At 36.1% G+C, this 19,011-nt stretch overlaps 1 protein-coding gene across 5 annotated transcripts in view; it reads right to left on the minus strand.

The window, feature by feature from the left end:
- Window positions 1-19,011, minus strand: part of LOC149530789 (galactomannan galactosyltransferase 1-like) — a 219,139-nt gene that overhangs the window by 66,197 nt on the left and 133,931 nt on the right. The gene's annotated exons all lie outside the window — the stretch shown is intronic.

A 19,011-nucleotide genomic window follows, 5' to 3' on the forward strand; every position in this document is an offset into this window, starting at 1 on the left:
AAGTTGACTCCAGTGATGATGAAGCAAGAAAATCCCCTCTTGCTCCATATCCTTTGGAAGTTCTTGCTGCAACCTCTCTTCCAGATTCAGCCCCAATGTCAAATGAATCTCATGATTCGCCTTTAGGTGTTGCTATGGGAGCACTCTTTGCTAAGCAATCATCCTTCAAGGATTCAGTGCCTATTACACTAGCCTTGTTGATATCATCAGCAGCTCTTGCATTAGAAACACAAGGAGATCAATATGATTTTGAAAATGTATTTGATACATATTCTTTGTCTATTTCTTCTGTCACTATTTAGTCTACAACATTGTTGGATGTAACTTCAGCTCAGTTTGAACAATTTATGACTGAGGTCACACATAGCACACCTCCTCCTGTGGCTATTTAGATGGAGACATCGGCTATAGTTACTACTGTTGTACAAGATAACCCTGAATTAACTATGGTGACTATTGTTTCAGCTAATGCATCTTCTTTCAGTCTTCCTACATGGTTGAGCACTATCACACAAAAGAGAAAGAAGGAAGAAATCCCACCTGAAGAGGCTGATAATCAAGTAAGTAAATCAAGGGTTTCCAAAAATAAAAAAGCTAAGGTAGTTTCTCGAGTAACAATTGATGAAAATCACATCAAATTTGTTGAGGTCGCTGAACCACTTGTGGAGAAATCTACTGAAGACATGCAACCTACTGATTATAGAATCACAAGGGTTGAGCTTGGTAAACAGACAAGGTTGGGTTATCAACAAGATAATGAAACCCTATATTTACATATAATGAAACCTTTTTAGTAAATGATATTTACCAAATTTTACAAATTTATAAGTATATAAACATTGTTGATAAATAAATAATATTGAATATAAGACAAATGTCATAAAGATATGGATTAATAGCATCGAATATCAAAATAGTCTTAATTCACAATATTCATGAAGATATTAACTAATAAGAAATGATAGTCAATATTGACTTAGTGCTAAATATGTAACCAATATAAAATAAATATAATAATAAGTAAACTATAATTCAAGAAATAGAAAACCGATTAGAAGGATATTAGATTATTAATAAGTCAATAATGAGAAAATATAAACAGATTATTATTAAGGAGATGCAACTGTTCAATGGGACATGTTTGCAATATATAAATTCAAACATTGATACACATTTGGAAGGCAGAGGTACTTCAGCAGCTATCACCGATATGCGAATGAAGAAAGGATTAGGAATCATTGAAAGAACATATATCATAAAGGACGTCGTGCAGGGTGAAAGAAAATAAGAAGCATTAGTCACGCAGCTGTACAAGACAAATTACAGTCATAATCCATTAGTCAACTAGGCAATCATATTATTGTTATAGCACAGAGACAAAAGTATCAATTGAAGGAAAGACAAAAGACTCCCCCCCGATGTTATTACCACATATGACATCAAGCTAAGATTGAATCGAATATTATTACAGCATCGTGTTCAACGTCACTACTGCGGGGAAGATAGCTATTGGATAAAACGAAGGAACACACCCTCTATCCAAGCATTGCAAGTGAATAAGAAGGCAATTCCAACGATAATCATGTGGTTGGATATAACAAAGTGATTCACAAAAGAAAGACAAGACACGAAGACTACGACATACAAATTAGCATTGACGTATAGAATCCAGAACAAGTATCGAAGGCAGACAATTTTACACTTCTGGCAAGACGACAAAGTTACTTACCCATCTCAATTAGTGTGGATAAGAAAGTATGACGGGCACCAAACAATATATATGAAGCAGCACAGATTACTTTGTATTTAGGAGGATAGACACAAAGTGGACTCTCACACCAAATATGAAATACATCCATTCCTGAGGGAGAAATGAGGAGAAGCTACGATGTGGAGTACAGAGATGTTGAGTCAAACAAGATCACATAACAAGGAGGTGTGGCAGAAAATAATAAAGAAATCTGCAATTATATTAAGTGGACATCAACGAGAGAATAAGACAGAGATCTAAGTTTAAGAAAAGGTGAGCATACAAAATCAATGACTAGGGAAACTAAAGAAACATAGAGATTACTCTCAAATAGTGACAATATCATAGGAGATGATAGTAAATGTCCCACGATCATAAGGAGCATTGAATAAACAGGAAGGGTGATCAGATATAAAGCCATCAATCCTAAGAAAGGGATGACCATTAAGTTCTAGAAATTATTACAATACAAGACACGAGTCTAAGGCAGAATAATATGATAGAGGATTGGGTGTAAATTTTGAGAGCACTAGACGTATATGATACTTACTTTCATGTCTAATGATTAAATCAGAATGAGATAAGAACTTTATGGTTCCTATAGAGACCAAGCTAATCTTGGTAGAGGGCATCTATTATGGATGTCAAGTTTCTCTCAAGAGAGCTCAAAGACTAGAGGGCATTCTTAATTGGATGTCAGGATATCAAATTGGAATCCTAGAGAGAGATTTGTAGAGAATCTCTTAGAGACTATATATATTGTAGTGGTCAAACATATGCATATATCAAAGATAAGAGACTTGGTAGAGGTGGGATTGGGATCCCTACCAAGTAATGTTTCCAGAGATCCCAAAGAGGCCCAAGGAGGATGCTCTTTTAATTATGATCATCTAATCGAGACATAGTTCCCATCAAAGGGTTAGATGGTTTGAGAAAGATCTCTTCTAAGGGATTAGGTGGGGTAGTCTTTGTAGAATTTTAGATTAATATTACTAATTCAATGTTCTAATATGTTGGGTTATCAACAAGATGCACATGAGGCAATAAATTTTCTTTCTCGAAAGAATGATGAAATATGGGAAAAGAAAAAGAAACTAAAAGAAGAGAATGCACGCTTGTTGAGAATCATTGAAGAGATGAAGAGGTCATTTGTTGCCAGTGAATCTGTTTCAATTAAATGCACAGAGAGGGAGAAGTAGAGGGCACATACTATTGATGAATGGGGCAGCAATATTGAAAAGGGGGAAATCCGAGCATTTCTTGAAGTGTACTGAGAATTGAAGAAAGAAGGTGAAATCTATGCTAAACTCAATGACATGTTGAAATCACTTAATCATCAATTTGAATTGATAGACAGTGATTTTGGTGCTTGGAGCAACATGATGAAAGCTGATTTAGACTTCTTGTGTGAGTATAATGTTATTACATCTGTTGAAATGTATCATGACTTCATGCATGTTATGGAAAACAAGAAAAAAGTTATCCAAAAGCTCATTGAAGAGGTAAAGGCAGCAATAGCTCATAATGTCTACTCAGGAAGATAAAATTAAAGGAGCTTTGAAAGAGTTTCCATGTGAAGTTATTGATGAAGACAACAAAATAAGGAATCAACAAGAAGTTCTCACCATGTTTGCAAAAGCCATTAACCTACAACTTCAGTCAGATGATTTCAAGATCCTTGTGCTTCACATGCTTGCAAATTGGAAGTTTTCACTTAAGAATTTGTATAATCAAGTGAAAGATTCAAGCAAGAAAACATCTAGGGCAGCAAGCACACTCCGAAAGGTCATCATGATTTTACAACATACTGATGAACCGGATGCTACAGTTGTACAAGAATCCTACATAAATTTGGAAAATTGGTTGATGTTGAGCTGTTGTTTTGCACAATGCTTAACGGCAGGAATCCTTTCAAACTCCTTCCTTGAAAAGCTGATCTGGGATTAACTCCAAGGTTCCGGGTGATCTTGCAACCTACTGGAATCTGCTCAATTGAAGATAAATGTGTTTGTTCACAAAGAGGCCTTTGCTGGTTCTAAACAATTTCAGATAAGATGATCAATATGCTTGTTGTTTCAAAATTAACCACAAAAAGAGATGTATTTTTTGTATTTTCTATTTTTTAATGAATGCAATCTAATAGTGCAACTATATGAATTCCTAATTTAACCAAGGGTCAGCAAAGCAAATAACAAAGATAAAGTAACGAGAGATGAAAGCAAATAGCGTGAAAGAGAAATTCCTAACGGACATAAGTCACAGTAACAACACGTTTGTGAGTTAAATCGTTGAAAAGATCAAGTAGGAAACCAATGAAAGTAGGAGCAGCACTTGCTCAAATCCACTGATGCAATTGTCGATGGAATTTTAGTAAAACCGAAAGTTGTTTCACTTCTTATCAAATCGCAAGGCCACAAAAAGTGTGCTCATGCAAGACAAGAAGCTATGTAGGAACAATAGGGTAATCTCTTCAACTCTGTACATCAGCAAAATTTATCAACATGCGACAAACACCAGAACTAAAATATCGCACAATCAAATAAACACAACAAAACTATTGGCTCCATTATTATCATGAATAAGAATCCACAAAAATAACATACTCCGGCAAGAATAACTACACTCAGAATCAGAGCACCTAAAGAATATATTATTGCATCAAAATAACGGCCTAGAATACATGTTACATTCCTCAATTTATAAGAAATCATCTCCTCAATTTGTGTTGAGAGTGAGAGATCTCTTCATGCAAATATATGCTTAAAACTAATAAAACAAATCTAATTATATACAAACTGACTCTCTAAATGGTGCTAAAATAGGACTCCACCCTTATTAAAATCAATTAATGGGTGCATGAGCCTTTACATGTTTTAAAACAAAGAAAGAAGCAGTAGATAAGAAGAAGGAAGCTGCAAGAGGATCTAGGAGTCACTGGAAGCTCTAAAAATGGAAGCTTGGCCTTCTCTGAAATGTTTCTAGGAGTTAAACTGCCGTCAGAATGCGTTTCCAGTGCATGGAAAGATCTAAATTTGGAATTGACAGTTACTGTCGGCACACCTCTGACTTCTTCAAAATTTCCAATGCACCTTTGGAGTAGCGCACCTTTGGAGCAGCGCACCTTAGTGGCAAGTTCAAAAATCCAAAATTTTCCCCGAGTGTCAAAATTGAATTTCTAGCTTCTGGGTTATTCTTCCCCTTTATACCAAAGCGATGTCTAGATGTTGGCTCTTGAATTTCTCTATAATTTCCGTCACTTGGGAAGCTTCCGGTAAATCTAATGCCTCATATTTATGCCTAACTATTTGCTGATAGTTACTAATATCCATTCAAGTTTCCGCAAAATCATCAAGTCTACCATCAAGTTTCAACAATACCTCTTCAATCTTGAATGCTTGCTTGATATCTTCATCAGACGAAGCATCCTCGAGAGTTCTTTGGAATTGTTCAACCACTGCTTGCACTAACTGAAGCTTCGTCTTCAACTCATCTTCAAAAATCTCAAGGGAAATAGCATCATAATAGCTATCTGCATCCAAAATTGTTCTTGAGACTAGCCTTTTAACTACAGAATATCTTCATGAAGTTCTTCCATGACCTTATTCCCAGCAACTATCTTTTCAATCCAATTCTCAAGTTTATCAATCTCATCTATTGTATACACTTCCGTGAGTGTACGATATCTTTGACCTTTTATTGTTTGGAGTGCTTGAAGGTCTTTTCCCCAGGTATGTACCTCATCTGCAAGCCCAAAATCCTAGTCTACTATAGATACCAATTTCTCTGCATTAGAATGAACATTATGCAACAAGTTCAAATCATGCTGTATTATGTCTCCACCTTTCTGCTCAAAAATTGTCACGCCATTGTTAACATGCTCCCAAAAATGAATCAACTTAGACATTCCCCTTATCTCTCCTTTTTACTGCCGTAGTGAGAGTAACCTTTGGGTGATCTTGATCCAATGGACCTACAATTCCATGCAGATATCCTCTTAGTAGCTCATCCTCCTTGCACAGTTTTATTGATTCATTCTCATTTTCATCAAAATGCCTAAACACCTCCCTGACACCCATAGTGATCATTACTTTAACTGTGTCTATTGTGGGCTTTCCTAATAGAACTTCTGTAATCTGATACTCCTTAGGAGTCAAATCTTCAATCTCAACATGTGGAGGAGGAATGGCTATGTCAACAAGTAGGTCCTGATCTCTATTCTTCATTATGAAGGTCAATTATTGTGCATCACCCGTAGGTGGCTCAGGCCTCTTGATGGCTTCTACTAGTGCATCCATACTCTCCTCTTCATTCAGGTTCAGTTGTCGCTTTTGTCGGACCATAACTTCCCTCTTCAACCAGACTGGTGCAATGCCCATAAGAGACAAGTATTTGGTTGAAGAGGAGGTTTGCCCAACAGGCCCTTTTCCCTTATCCCTCCTTTTCGGAGTCTTCTCCTTCAGAGAGAGATCTATATTTGGTGTCCCTATATCTGTTGTATCTAAAGTCCTTGCCTTTGTATCCTGAGAAGTTTTTTGAGGTTCTTCAGGTATCTATCCTTCCTCAGATACTTCATCGGCTGGTCTCTATTCAGGCTCTTCTTCATGCACCGCTCTCTCTTCTTCGATGACAAGAGGGAGACAGTGGCTCATCTTTTGTCCAAAAATGACAAATTTTGAAATGATGGTGGTGAGGTATCCAAAGATCCTTGTGGTAGAGGTGGCATGTGATACCAATTCTCTCCCAAAGGTTGGTTTGTGGGTGTATCTCATATTTTATCACCAACCATTTTAGTCCCTAATGGCATAAAGTCGAAATCAAATATGTTGAAAATATTTGTTCCCTACCCCTCTTGTTGATCATCCACTGTTGTTGATCTTCTTTATCCTCTTCATCTACCTCAAGGATGGTTTCTAGGACTAGAGGAATAGGTATAACCTTTCTTTGTATCTTTTGCCTTCTAGTCCTTCTGACCACAAGTCTAACCTTAGCTTTCTTGGCAGCTGAGGGAGAGGCTTCTTCCTCTTGTACAGGTGGGGATACCTCCTATGCTTCCTGCTCTGGTTGTTGTTCCTATTCCTACTCTGGCTGAGGCACTTGTGGAATATCCTAAGCTTGAGTTGCTTCTTCATTTTGATGCTCTTGGTTCTCAAGTGCTTGAGCTACCTCTTGAGGTTGAGGTTCTTCAACTTCAGGCTCAGCTTGCTTAGGAGAATCTCTTATCCACTTGTTTTTTCCTTTGTCCACCCTAAAGTAACCAACTTCCCTATCATGCTTATATACCATTTTCGGCCTAATTGGAGATTGTGCAACGAAAGTTGGTACTGTTATTTTTGCACCTTTACCCTTAATTAAGCATGTTGTGGCCTAAAAGATCACAGTCTAAAGAACTGGGTCCAACTTAAAGGGCTTCTTGATCCAGTCCCGTGGATTATATGTCTCTCCTTGTGATTGATATCTGCATTCTCTTCCCTGTCAACCTCTGCATTCATGATTGGCCTATCAAATATCTTGTCACGATTGTACAAGGGATCCAAGACCTCTTGAGTATCTTGTTGGACACCTTTTAGTGGGATCTTTATCTTCAAGGCGCTTCCTACCAGATATAGAGTTATCCTACAATAATCCCTAATTCGGATCATAGTCATCTATCGCATTCATCCAATGATCTTCTACTGCATCTTCATGAACAAATTGTTTTCCTACCAAAAGTTGAACTCTGCCAATATTGTCAAAAAAAAGACGTAGGGAGTTGTAGTTCTCCAAGGGCTTTTGATCCCATTCTACATCAAAGGTCATGATATCCTATATCCGCTCAACTTCAAATGGACCTATAGTGATGGGTCATACCCAGGTCTTCTTATGTTATTTCCTCACTCTATCATATGCAGATGTGAGTTGTCTCACAATCTCCAATAAAATGAGCCTATCCGATGGATATCTCGGGAGTTTCTTTGAATTCACAGTTGTACCTGCTACCCTTAGGTAGGTGAATGTCTTGAACTGGATGTAATAGGCACCTATCTCTACAATCCTTGTTGCTGCCTCTACTAGCATCCTCTTGACATAATCACCCTCAATGAATCGGATGATTAATGAAAGCATCATTCACTATTCCATATTCTTTCCTCTGATTCAAGAGCTTCTTCTTTACTAGTTGGGGGTATACAAAATAAGGCTAGGCATTAGCATCTTGCATGCTTCCCCTCTTGAACAGTCCTGGATAGTCAGTAGTCCTTGCCGCCAATAAATACACCAAGTATGTGTCATATAAAACTTAGGATCTGCCTTTACTCCTACTAGCTGCTCATCTAAGTTTTCACTTAGTATTGTGGCCCAATCAGTTGGCAGTTTAGTTGTTCTGATGGTCTCGATGAAATGTACCATCCAAATGTTCAAGTGCCCAACTATCGATAGACCCATAACCCTTCTCAAAAGCACAATGGCGTATCTGATGTCATCCTTCATATATCCTCTAGTCATATCTACCTTGCCTGCTCTTTGTCCCATCGGTGTTCTATCAATCAAGAATGACAATTGTATGATCTTTGTAGCTTCCTTTTCATTATCCCTATACCATCTTTCTGCTTGATGATAGGTGATTTTCACATATTGATCAACTCTCAAGAGATGGAAAACTTTCTCAATGTTCCTCGGTCTTAAGTTCTGGACTATCTCCTTTATTATACTCTTCACAACTCTTTCTTCTGACACATAATTCTCTGCAAAGGCCATGACAAGCTCTAAAGATTACACTGATGTGGGATGTGAGGCCACATTAACCAAGCCTAATTTGATAAGTGTTGAGACCATCAGGGACCTCTCCTTAGGCTTGTTGCAAAGTACCAGGAACGCGTTCTAGTCTATGTGTCCCAGCTCAGTATCTCTAATCTCTGAATGTGCATCTTGAAAGCCTGATTTCTTCGATGCACCTTGAAACTTGAAGACAACTAGTTTTGGAGCGATCTTCTCTATAAGTGAGGATGAGGAGGAAGCCATTTTATCTGCACAAAACATAAATACATTAGTTTGAAGGGGTGAAAATTAAACCCTAACAAAACCCTAATTGCTAAAAAACCAAACACAGGACCCTAAACCCTAGCAAAACCACACAAAAACTCTCTATTTGGCTCTGAAATGCAGTTTAGCGCACTTTGTGCACCTTTATAGGTGTGCTAAATAACCTTTAAAAGGTTATTGCATGTGCAATGGGGCACCTGCACAGGTGTGCACCCTTGTGGAGTGTGCACATGTGCATGTGCGCTACTATGCACATTGCATATGTGTTTTTGCTTAAGGGACTTGGTTGACTTTGCTAGGTTAAGGGTGCAAAAAATGGTGCACACGTGCACCTTGACAAGGTGCGCATGTGCGCACCATTACATTAGGTTCTTTTGTTTGTGTGATAAAGGTGCACATGTGCACATCTTGGCGAGTTCCTTAGGTTTATTTTAGGTTTCAAATGTGAATAAAGGTGTGCATGTGTGCACCTTTATGTTTGTTAACTTGGTGTTTTGGTGTGTGCAGGTAGGTGGAGTTTGTGCAACTCTAAGGGTGCAGAGGTGCGCTCTCGGAGGCTCGAAGGAGGTAATGAGTGAAGGGGGGGTGTGAGGGCCCAGGGTATTTATAGACTTGGGGTCATGCGCAACCTTTGGATGTGCGCAGGTGTGCACCTCCAAAGGGAAGCACATGTGCACTACTGCATTTAGCATACTAGGGGTTTTGGTAGGTGTGCATGTGCGCTAGGTGAGCTAGTGCGCTCCTTTACTCAAAAATCACCTTTATTTTCAATTTCCTCAAAATCTAACACATGGGTTTTTCAAGCAGAGAACGAGACAGGACCCAAACTCTAGGTAGAGCCCTAAAAATGACTCAAACTCTGGACTAGGGGTCTAAAAAAGCAAAAATTTACTAGGGAGTCCCCATTTCTAGGAGAAATGGGCGTGCGTGGTGAAACCACAATAGTTGATACCATGTGAAATCTCCAAATTATATTTTTGTATGCTTTTAACAAATTTGTTGTAAGTACAAGATAACATGTACCTGTGCAAGTGGCTCTTGTAGTTTAATTGCAATCGCATTAGGCATGCAATTTTCAATAAAGTCAAAGTAGTTAATAGGATAAGGATGAGTGGTTAAGGCTATTCCACTTTTCCCTCCACTATTCTCTCTTCGTTTTTCCTAAATAAAGGAGAGAGTTCATTGTAAATAATCATCTTTTGCCATAGAAGAAAAAGTTGAGCTTGTAATAATAAGGCTTTGTATTTCTTATTGCGAATTTCTGAAGTGAATAAAGAAGCAAGTTTTTCCCAAACTTTGTGTTGAGATACTTGGAATTGATCTTTGTTTCTTATGTTACATTGATTCATTTGTATTTGTTACTTCTCTCTTTGAAAGCATTTGAGAATTTTGGTGTTGTTTTTGAAAGACTTTGAGCTTTCATTAATGAGATTGATTTAGTTAAATAGTGGCTGCAAGTGCTAAGAATTTCAGACTTTGAGCTTAACTTCTTAATATATTATTTCATACTTGGATAGTTGAATGAAGACATTGAGCTTTGTTAGTTATTCGCTCATTTATTTCAAGAAGATTGTTCGTAGGAGACTTTGACTTCTTGCTATCAATCACCCAAGTCAGGATATAACTATTTTCTTAAGGTTGTTCTTACGCCAACACTTAAGCCGTCGGTATTACCATAGCAATCAATTCCTTTTGTTTAAATGCAAGTAGTAGTTGGTAATATAAAATCATTCCTGAAGAAAGAGGAATTGATTCAGTGAACCACCCTGTTGTTAATTTCAATTAGGTCTTTGTTGCAGCCACCTACGGTAAGAAGGGAGTCTCCCCTAGTGTTGAGAGGAGAGATTTAGCTCACTACACCACTACCTAAAAATCTCATTTTGTAAGCTATGGTCACAGTGGCTTACAAAACATTTAGCTAACAGAGAACATTTGAAATTAACAACACTAGCAGAACCCTTGCACTCAAAAGACAAATGAATCACATAAGCATGAACACAGGAGAATTTGTAAATGTATTCTTCATTAGAATAACTGAACTAAGGAATCAATTGTCATTTGTTGGATATAAAATTGATAGCAAAGAATTATCTCTAATAGCTTTACGTGACTTACCAATTTCTTGGGAGTCATTCGTACAAGGGATAAGTGCAAGACCTAAACTTCCTAAATAGGATAGATTGAAGATCTGAATGCTTTCAAGAAGAAGCTAGACAGATGTCAAAAGGAAATGAACAAAAAACTATGGATAAGGACATTCATGTTCTCAATACAAAATCTCATAAGAAAAGAGAGAAGAACTTCAAAAGGAAAAAAAAATTCATAAAAAGGGCAAGCAAAAAAGAGATGCTTTGCAAGTTCAATGCTTTAGATGCGATCAATAGGAACACTATGTTGTAAATTGCCTTGACATGACAAAGAAACAAGCATCCTATGCCAAAGTTGGAAAATCAAATTCGGAAGAGCATTCTGAGTAATTTTTATTCCATTCAACACTATCAAATCATGTATCAAACAGATCTAGCACTTGGGTGATTGATAGTGGATCATCTAGACACGTTATTGGATTCCGAGAAAACCTATATACTATGGTGGACGAGACTGAAGAAGAAGGAACCACTAGGAATGATTCTGCACATCCTGTAAAAGGAGTAGGAAGTTGTACCATCAAGCTAGAACCATGCATCACTATCCAACCAAAGGATGTACTATTTGTAGCTGAAATTAAAAGAAACCTAGTATCAATATCCGCCCTTTAAGATAATGGATACAAGGTCACATTCATGGATGCGAAAGTTCTTCAATGGCCAAAGCACTCTACATATAAGAAAGCTAAAACTATAGGTATAAGACAAGGATACTAAACAAACTTTGCACTGAATCTAAATAAGCACTCATTCATGAAACTTCTGACTCGAATGAGATTAGGCATAGACGATTAGGACATAACAACTTTCATGCCCTAACCTCCATGGATAAATTTGTAACAAGGCTATCCAAGCTAAATCCAACTCATAGTGGGACATGTAAAGGGTGTTCCTTAGGGAAGAACACCAAAGTATTCTTTCAAAACAGTTTGAGCAAAACTAAAAATACACTAAGAATTAGTCCACTTTGACCTGTGTGGACCTATGTCTACACCCTCCAAGGGAGGTGCTCTATATTATGTAATTTTTGTTGATGACTTCTCTAGAAAGACATAGATGTACTTCTTGAAGGGTAAAGAATCAGAAGAAATCCTTAAAAGGTTTAAGGAGTTCAAAGCCCTAATAGAAAACTCCTCTGGAAGGAAAATTAAAGCACTAAGAACTTACAATGGGAAAGAATACACTTCATAAATCTTTAAAGAATTTTGTTATTGCCAGGATTAAGAGGGAGTTTATTGTACCCTATAATCCTCAACAAAATGGGGTAGTTGAAAGGATAAATAGAACTATTGTGGAAGCTACAACATCAATAATGTATGACCAAAACTTAGACACCTTATTTTGAGTAGAAGAATCTAGAGCAATTGTTTACATCCAAAACAGATGTCCATATACACATCTTGATAACAAAAACCCTGAAGAGGCTTTTACCGGCCTAAAACCTGATATATGTCATTTAAGGATATTTGGTTGCCCTATATATATTCATGTGCCCAAAGAGATGAGGTCAAAACTAGAACCTTCTGGAAGGAATGGAATTTTCGTAGGCTACAATGAAACCTCAAAAGCCTATAGAATCTACATTCCTAGACAAAGACAAATATAATTGTGTCAAGATGTCATGTTTGAGGAAGAAATTGTCTTCAAAGGAGCGAAGAACTCAAATGAGTTGGAAATTCAAAACCCACCCTCACAAATGGAGGAAGACCCTTCTCCTAAGATTCAGAGGGAGTATCTAGAAGGAACCTAAAATGAAAACCAACTTGATCCTAAGTATCAAGAGGAAAATAAAAACAGCAACAATAAGAAAAGATCACTTTGGGCCAAGAAGATTGTTGAGGAAACTGAAAACTTTGCAGCAACCAAAGGCACTTTTAGAGAAAGTAAGAGGCCTAAAAAATTCTCAAGCAATGTGGCCTTAATGAGCGAAATTATGAACTCAAAACCTACTAGTGTAACAGAAGGTCTCCAACATCAAGTTTGGAAAGATGTCATAACAGAAGAGTATCAATCCATTCTGAAAAATGATGTTTGGGATATAGTACCTAGGCCTAAAGAGAAATATGTTGTCTCATCTAAATGGCTCTTCAAAATTAAACATGCTACAAACGACAGTATAGAGAAACACAAGCATGTTTTGTTGCTAGAGGATTCTCTCAAAAGGAAGGAATTGATTATGAAGAAACATTTTCACTCGTTGCCAAATATACTTCTATTAGAACAATCATACTTACTACAGCAGGTAAAGGCTAAAAGATACACCAAATGGATGTGAAAAATGCATTCTTGAACGGAAACAACATGAAGGGTTTGTGATTCATAATGTAGCATCTCATGTGTGCAAATTAAAGAAAGCCCTATACAAACCAAAGTAGGCTCTCTAAGCCTGGTATGAAAGAATCGATAGTTATCTCATGGGTCTAGGGTTCATAAAGAATGTTGTAGATTCAAACCTTTATTTTAAAATTAATACTAATCATTTATGTTGATGACCTACTAATTACAAGAGAGGATCATCTTATTGTTCAAAACAAAAGGGACTTGGCTTCAGAATTCGATATGAAGGACTTGGGTATTTTACACTACTTCCTAGGTTTGGAAGCCTAGCAAAAGCTTGACAGTATTCTTCTAAATTAAGGAAAATACAGTGTTGTTATTCTAAAAAGATTTGGGATGCTAAATTGTACGCCAATGTCCACACCCATGGAAACAAACTTACATAAGTTAAAAGAGGCAGCAGCAGAATCCAGATTTGCAGATCCTAGCCTTTATAAACAAATTGTCGGATCACTAATGTACTTGGCTAACACTTGACCTGACATTTGCTATGCAGTTAATGCTATGAATCAGTTTATGTATGAACCACATGAGATACACCATGTTGCCGCAAAACATATAATGAGGTACCTTCAAGGCGCTATTGGATATGGTCTCATATATAAGAAAGTTGATCTAGATCTACATGGATACTCAAATTCAGATTGGGCTGGAAGTATGTCTGATCGAAAGAGCACATTAGGATGTTGCTTTAGTTTGGGGTCAACCAAGATATCTTGGATAAGAAGGAAATAGTCTTCCATAGCACAAAGTTATATAGAAGCAGAATACATCTATAATGTCCCTATTTATAGCAGGTTCTTGTAGTTGGCCAGGTCAGTTCACCATCGCGACCCTCATGAGTTGACAATAGGATTTGAGGGTCTTAGTTGTGTGGTTATAGGCTTTCCATCAAGCTATGGTGTGTTTTGGCTCCGTTTGAGGGACTTACTATTTATAGTAAGTTAATCTGTTGGTTTCGATGAGCTCAATTGAGTTAGAGGAGTTGGGGGATTCCCTCAGTTTTTATTACAGGCTTTCAGTTTGGGCTCCAAGAATCTTGGAGGGAGTGTCTATTTATAGTAAGTCACCTTGTCAAGTTCATTCATCGTTTTTCATCATCAAGATCAGTTTGGTGTTGTCAAATTTCGATTTTGATGTTTCTTCAGTTGGTTTCGCAAGATGGGTGATTTATTAATATTATTCATCTAAATATGTTGACGTTGTTATTTTGGTTAGTGTTGTTGGTTGGTCACCTCAGTATCATAGCTCATTGGAAACGGGACGAAAAATTTTAAATCATGGGAACAAGAAACAATGACCTTACATGTTAGAATTTGAAGTTGTGGTGGAAAAGGTCATTTTCGGAGCCAAAAGCAATTTATAAATTAGTTTATAATGGCACTTTATTATGTTTTAATGTTGTGTGTGGGAAGCTTCTTAAGTGAAGTTCATTTGGGAAACTTCGTGCCATTTGGAGATTATAAATATGAGCCCATTTGATGAGTAAAGCATCCGATTGATTATTTCCTTTTGTTGCTTGCGAAGAGTTTTTAAGTTTGTCGATTTCTTTGCCCGTGTTGAAGTATAAGGGTTAGGAATTAAGTGTCTAGTAATTCACAGCTGAGGTATTGTGAATTAATTCTGAGAATTGTCTTAATTAAATTATTTCCCGACTGTTATGTATTGTACCTGAGAATTTCATTGTGGCTGGAGAATTTATGATTTGGAATGCCATTATTGTCTACTGTTTGGTGTGGTTAAAGAGGAATGTATTATGGTTGTTGTCCCTATATTTGGCAACGATTTCAGACTTGGTGAAAGGCTACAATCAATTATTGGAGGGCAGCAATCAAGTTTTAGAGCACATGCAATTATAAGTGAGGAGCATGTATTTCTGAACCTGCGAGTAAATTGGATTATTTCTTGAGAGCTGCAATCCATATTTCATTTGTTAGAAGTCAATTTCTAGGTTCATTATTGCATGCTTGTAAATTTCCAAAAGACAATTTTAAAAATGGATATTAGTAGCATTGCCATCAATTATAGAATTATTTCTGAAATGTTTAGTGGTGTTCATTTGTTGAAATTGATAAAGACTTGATCAATTAAAATTGTGAGCAGCTAGCTGTGAATTTAAAGCATTATTTATTGAGTGATAATAATTTGCCTGCCAAATGACTGACAAAATATCAAATTGTTGATTAGGAAAAGTAAATTGATGTTTGATAAGGATATAGCCTGTTGAGGATTATTACAACATTGCAGCTACTATGGGAGCTAGAGAAACAATATGGCTTTGAAAGATGATTGTGGGACTATTTGGTGAGCCCTTGAAACCTACTACTATTCACTACAACAATCAGAGTTGCATCAAGCTCTTAGTGAATCCTATGTTCCATGGTCAATCTAAGCATATAGAGATTCCTTATCACTATGCAAGAGAAATGGTGGAAAGGAATGCAATCCAATTGGAGTATATTAGTACAAGTGATCAAACAAAAGACATTCTCACCAATCCTCTCTCTAGAGTTAAAGTGGAGCACTTCAGAAAGAATCTTGGTATTGTTGAAATGTAATTTATTGAGACGAAGTCTCAAAATTGTTTTATTTGCACTAATATATATATTTTAAAGATGTTTAATGTGTAAAAACTCTTTTGTCCTATGTGTGACTCTATGACTATCTAGGTCTCCTATGTACATTACTAAAAGTTGACGATATTTATGATAATATACACTTGTATTCAACATTGTAAGGTTTTACAATGTTCACTATCATGTGACTTGATATTTGTATGTATGTCATGATAGTATCTCTTGAACATTTTGATGGATATCATGAGACGTGAAATCTACTACAAATCATTATGTTCTTTATGAGATAATCATGGTGGATATTATGTGACATAATATTTGTGGACATGCCATGACACGTTATGGTAGACATCATGAGACGTGATGTCAATGCACATACCATAACTAGGATATAAGAATGTCATGTGACTTAATGTTCTATATATTCTTTGATATCATGAGTTAGGTGATATCTAAACTGATGTACACTTAACTGTCTTCCCTAGCTAAGGAGGGAGTGTTGATATATGTAGCGTCGGTCAGACTTAAGATCATGTCAAATGCATGTGACAAACAGAACTATTGTTCTTGGAAGAATCTTGAATCTGATCGAACCTCATATAAGTTAATTTTACCAAATTTGTATGTTCATATTATCTCTTGGATAGAGTATATGATCTATTCATCAAACTGATCACATTGTTTACATCCTCAATATATTGAAATGGATTGAGTATATAATCCTTCAAAATCGGAGGTCTTAAATAAAACTTAATTAGTGCATAATCACACCAGATTAGGATGGGGTCTATTAGTCATCTCATCATGAACCATCGTGACTAATCATTAGGAGATATACTATGAACAGTCATGACCGTTCATGATCTTGGCCTCAATAGCACTATAAATTCAGACCAAGGATGAAGAGATAAGCATCGAAATACATAAATGCTTTATCCTCTTCAGATCTGCAATTTCAAGATATAATTATATACATTCGGACTTGACATTCAGTCCTCAATAAAATTATTATTCAGACTTATCTGTGATCTTGATTATCATCTGCAAAGCAAACAATATATCAGTATACTTCAAATCTGAGAATAGGCGATAGCCATTAGTATACCAGTCTGATCATAGGTTTGATTCACATTCACAATTAAACACACCAATCATCGTGCATAGCTGTGCAAACCATCGTAGGCAATCAAAGAAGAATTGAAAAAGAATGATTTAGAACGGTATGTGAGAGTGGGAATGAGGAAATGGCAGGAATTGCAAACGAGGAAAGGGTGTCAGAAACAAGAATGCCACAGCCCACAACAATAAGATATGGCACCTTCCCCGTGGTTGAGCAGGCTACCTAAGTCTACGATGTGAGCCATGTTAGAAAAATGACATGAGCGAGCAAGACTGGTCCATAATTTCTTCTGCCTCTTTTCTTTTATTTATTTATTTTGGTTATATGATTTCAATATGATTTATCTGTGAAAAGTTAAGTTATTTTTAAAACTATTATATTTATTAATATTTATTAATATATATATTTAAATTATTAACAATATAAGTTCTAAAGTATTATATTTATTCAAGTATAGTATACATAATTATATTAAAATTTTGTTCTAGCATTATATATATTAGATTAATGTCACTTATATTAAATCAACTATTTAAATTAATTTAGTAAATATATTTTTAAATAATTAATATAATATTGTCTTATTTTAAGATAATAGAGTTAATTTACTATATTAACACTCTTGAATTATTTTGACAATTTTGTAGATATATTTACTTAAATTTAAAAATAAAGCAAATTTATTGTTAAATTTTTCTCCGAAATTTTACCTATGCTATATTTTATGATTGCCAAACTCGAATTCGAATTTGAACCTTGTGATTTAGATTTAAATTAAATTTTGATTGTTATTATCTAAATATAGTCTAATTTGCATGTTAACTGAAGTCTCACCTAAATTTAGCTCTAATGTTTCTTAATATGGTTATAAAATGAATTTGGTGAATGCCTTATCATATAAATATTTGATAATTTTTTGTACTTCCAGATTTCCATTTTTTATTGCCACGAAATAAGCATAGAATATTCTGTCCCTACAATCCCAGAAAGCCATTTCCATGTTTCCTGTCACCAACAATCTGGAAACTTTGTTTAAGACAGTGCCCAAGATCTCTAAAGGGATTTGCTTCAGTCATCGAATATTTATATGGAACCATTGGAGAAAGAAAGAAATGAGGAAGATGTGAAAGCAGCTCCAGCAAATGATTTTGCAACTGAAGTATATTTGACAAAATATATTTCAAATTGTGTTACCTTGGGCATCCATGTCTTACATAAAGGTCTTAGAGGGTGCCATGATGCAGTAGTTTCATCAAACTAATGCCCAGCTCAGTCTTCAGGCTTTACACGCACTTATTCCAAATCTCAAATCACTCACCTTGTCTAGAATCTAAACTACTATTTCATATGCCCTCCTCAAATGTTTGTGGAAATGGTTGTTGTAAACTCCATACACTTGCAGCTCTCCAATCTGATACAAGCCAGCAGCTGAATCAAGTTCAATATCTAGAAATGTATGCACTTCTACAATTTTTTTGAGACAACATTCCCTTAAGCCAGATCTAGTGGCTAGCTGGAAAAAAATAGTTTTGCGTCCTATTTTTTAAGCATATGCCTCAGCTTAGGGTACTAGACTATTGCTGTCAATTTTTTTTGTCTTGTTGATGTTTCAATTTTGGTTATGTTCACAATCCTTTTGAATTTGTATGTTCACTAATGACCCCTTGGGTCTAGATGAATTTGTAAGTCATTGAAAGACACCTATATTGGTTGAGGCATTCAAACCCTGCAATATCACTCAACTTAGGGCTAGCCTCTAGCTTGGGAGTTATAGTGAATAAGTAGCTTGACTGCATTCATGCGATAGAGTTTGTCACTGATTCTCCAAGATGGAAGTGTGCGCATGTGTGTATCTATGTTCACTGGTGATATATTCAAAGAAAACTTTTTTCATGTAAACCCTTCTTAGCTGGGGTCTTTAGCAGTCTCTGAAAAGGTTGCAATTTTGTACAATTTTCATATACTAAAATAATTTATATATTTTCTTTATTAAAATACATTTGAGTCCCCAAATCATTCTAAAGTGAGAGTCCTAACATGGCAAAAAAGATCAACAGACAAACA

This window comes from Cupressus sempervirens, chromosome 11 (genome assembly GCF_028749045.1).
Source record: "Cupressus sempervirens isolate cs-2001-9-10 chromosome 11, ASM2874904v1, whole genome shotgun sequence".
Classification (NCBI taxonomy): domain Eukaryota; kingdom Viridiplantae; phylum Streptophyta; class Pinopsida; order Cupressales; family Cupressaceae; genus Cupressus; species Cupressus sempervirens.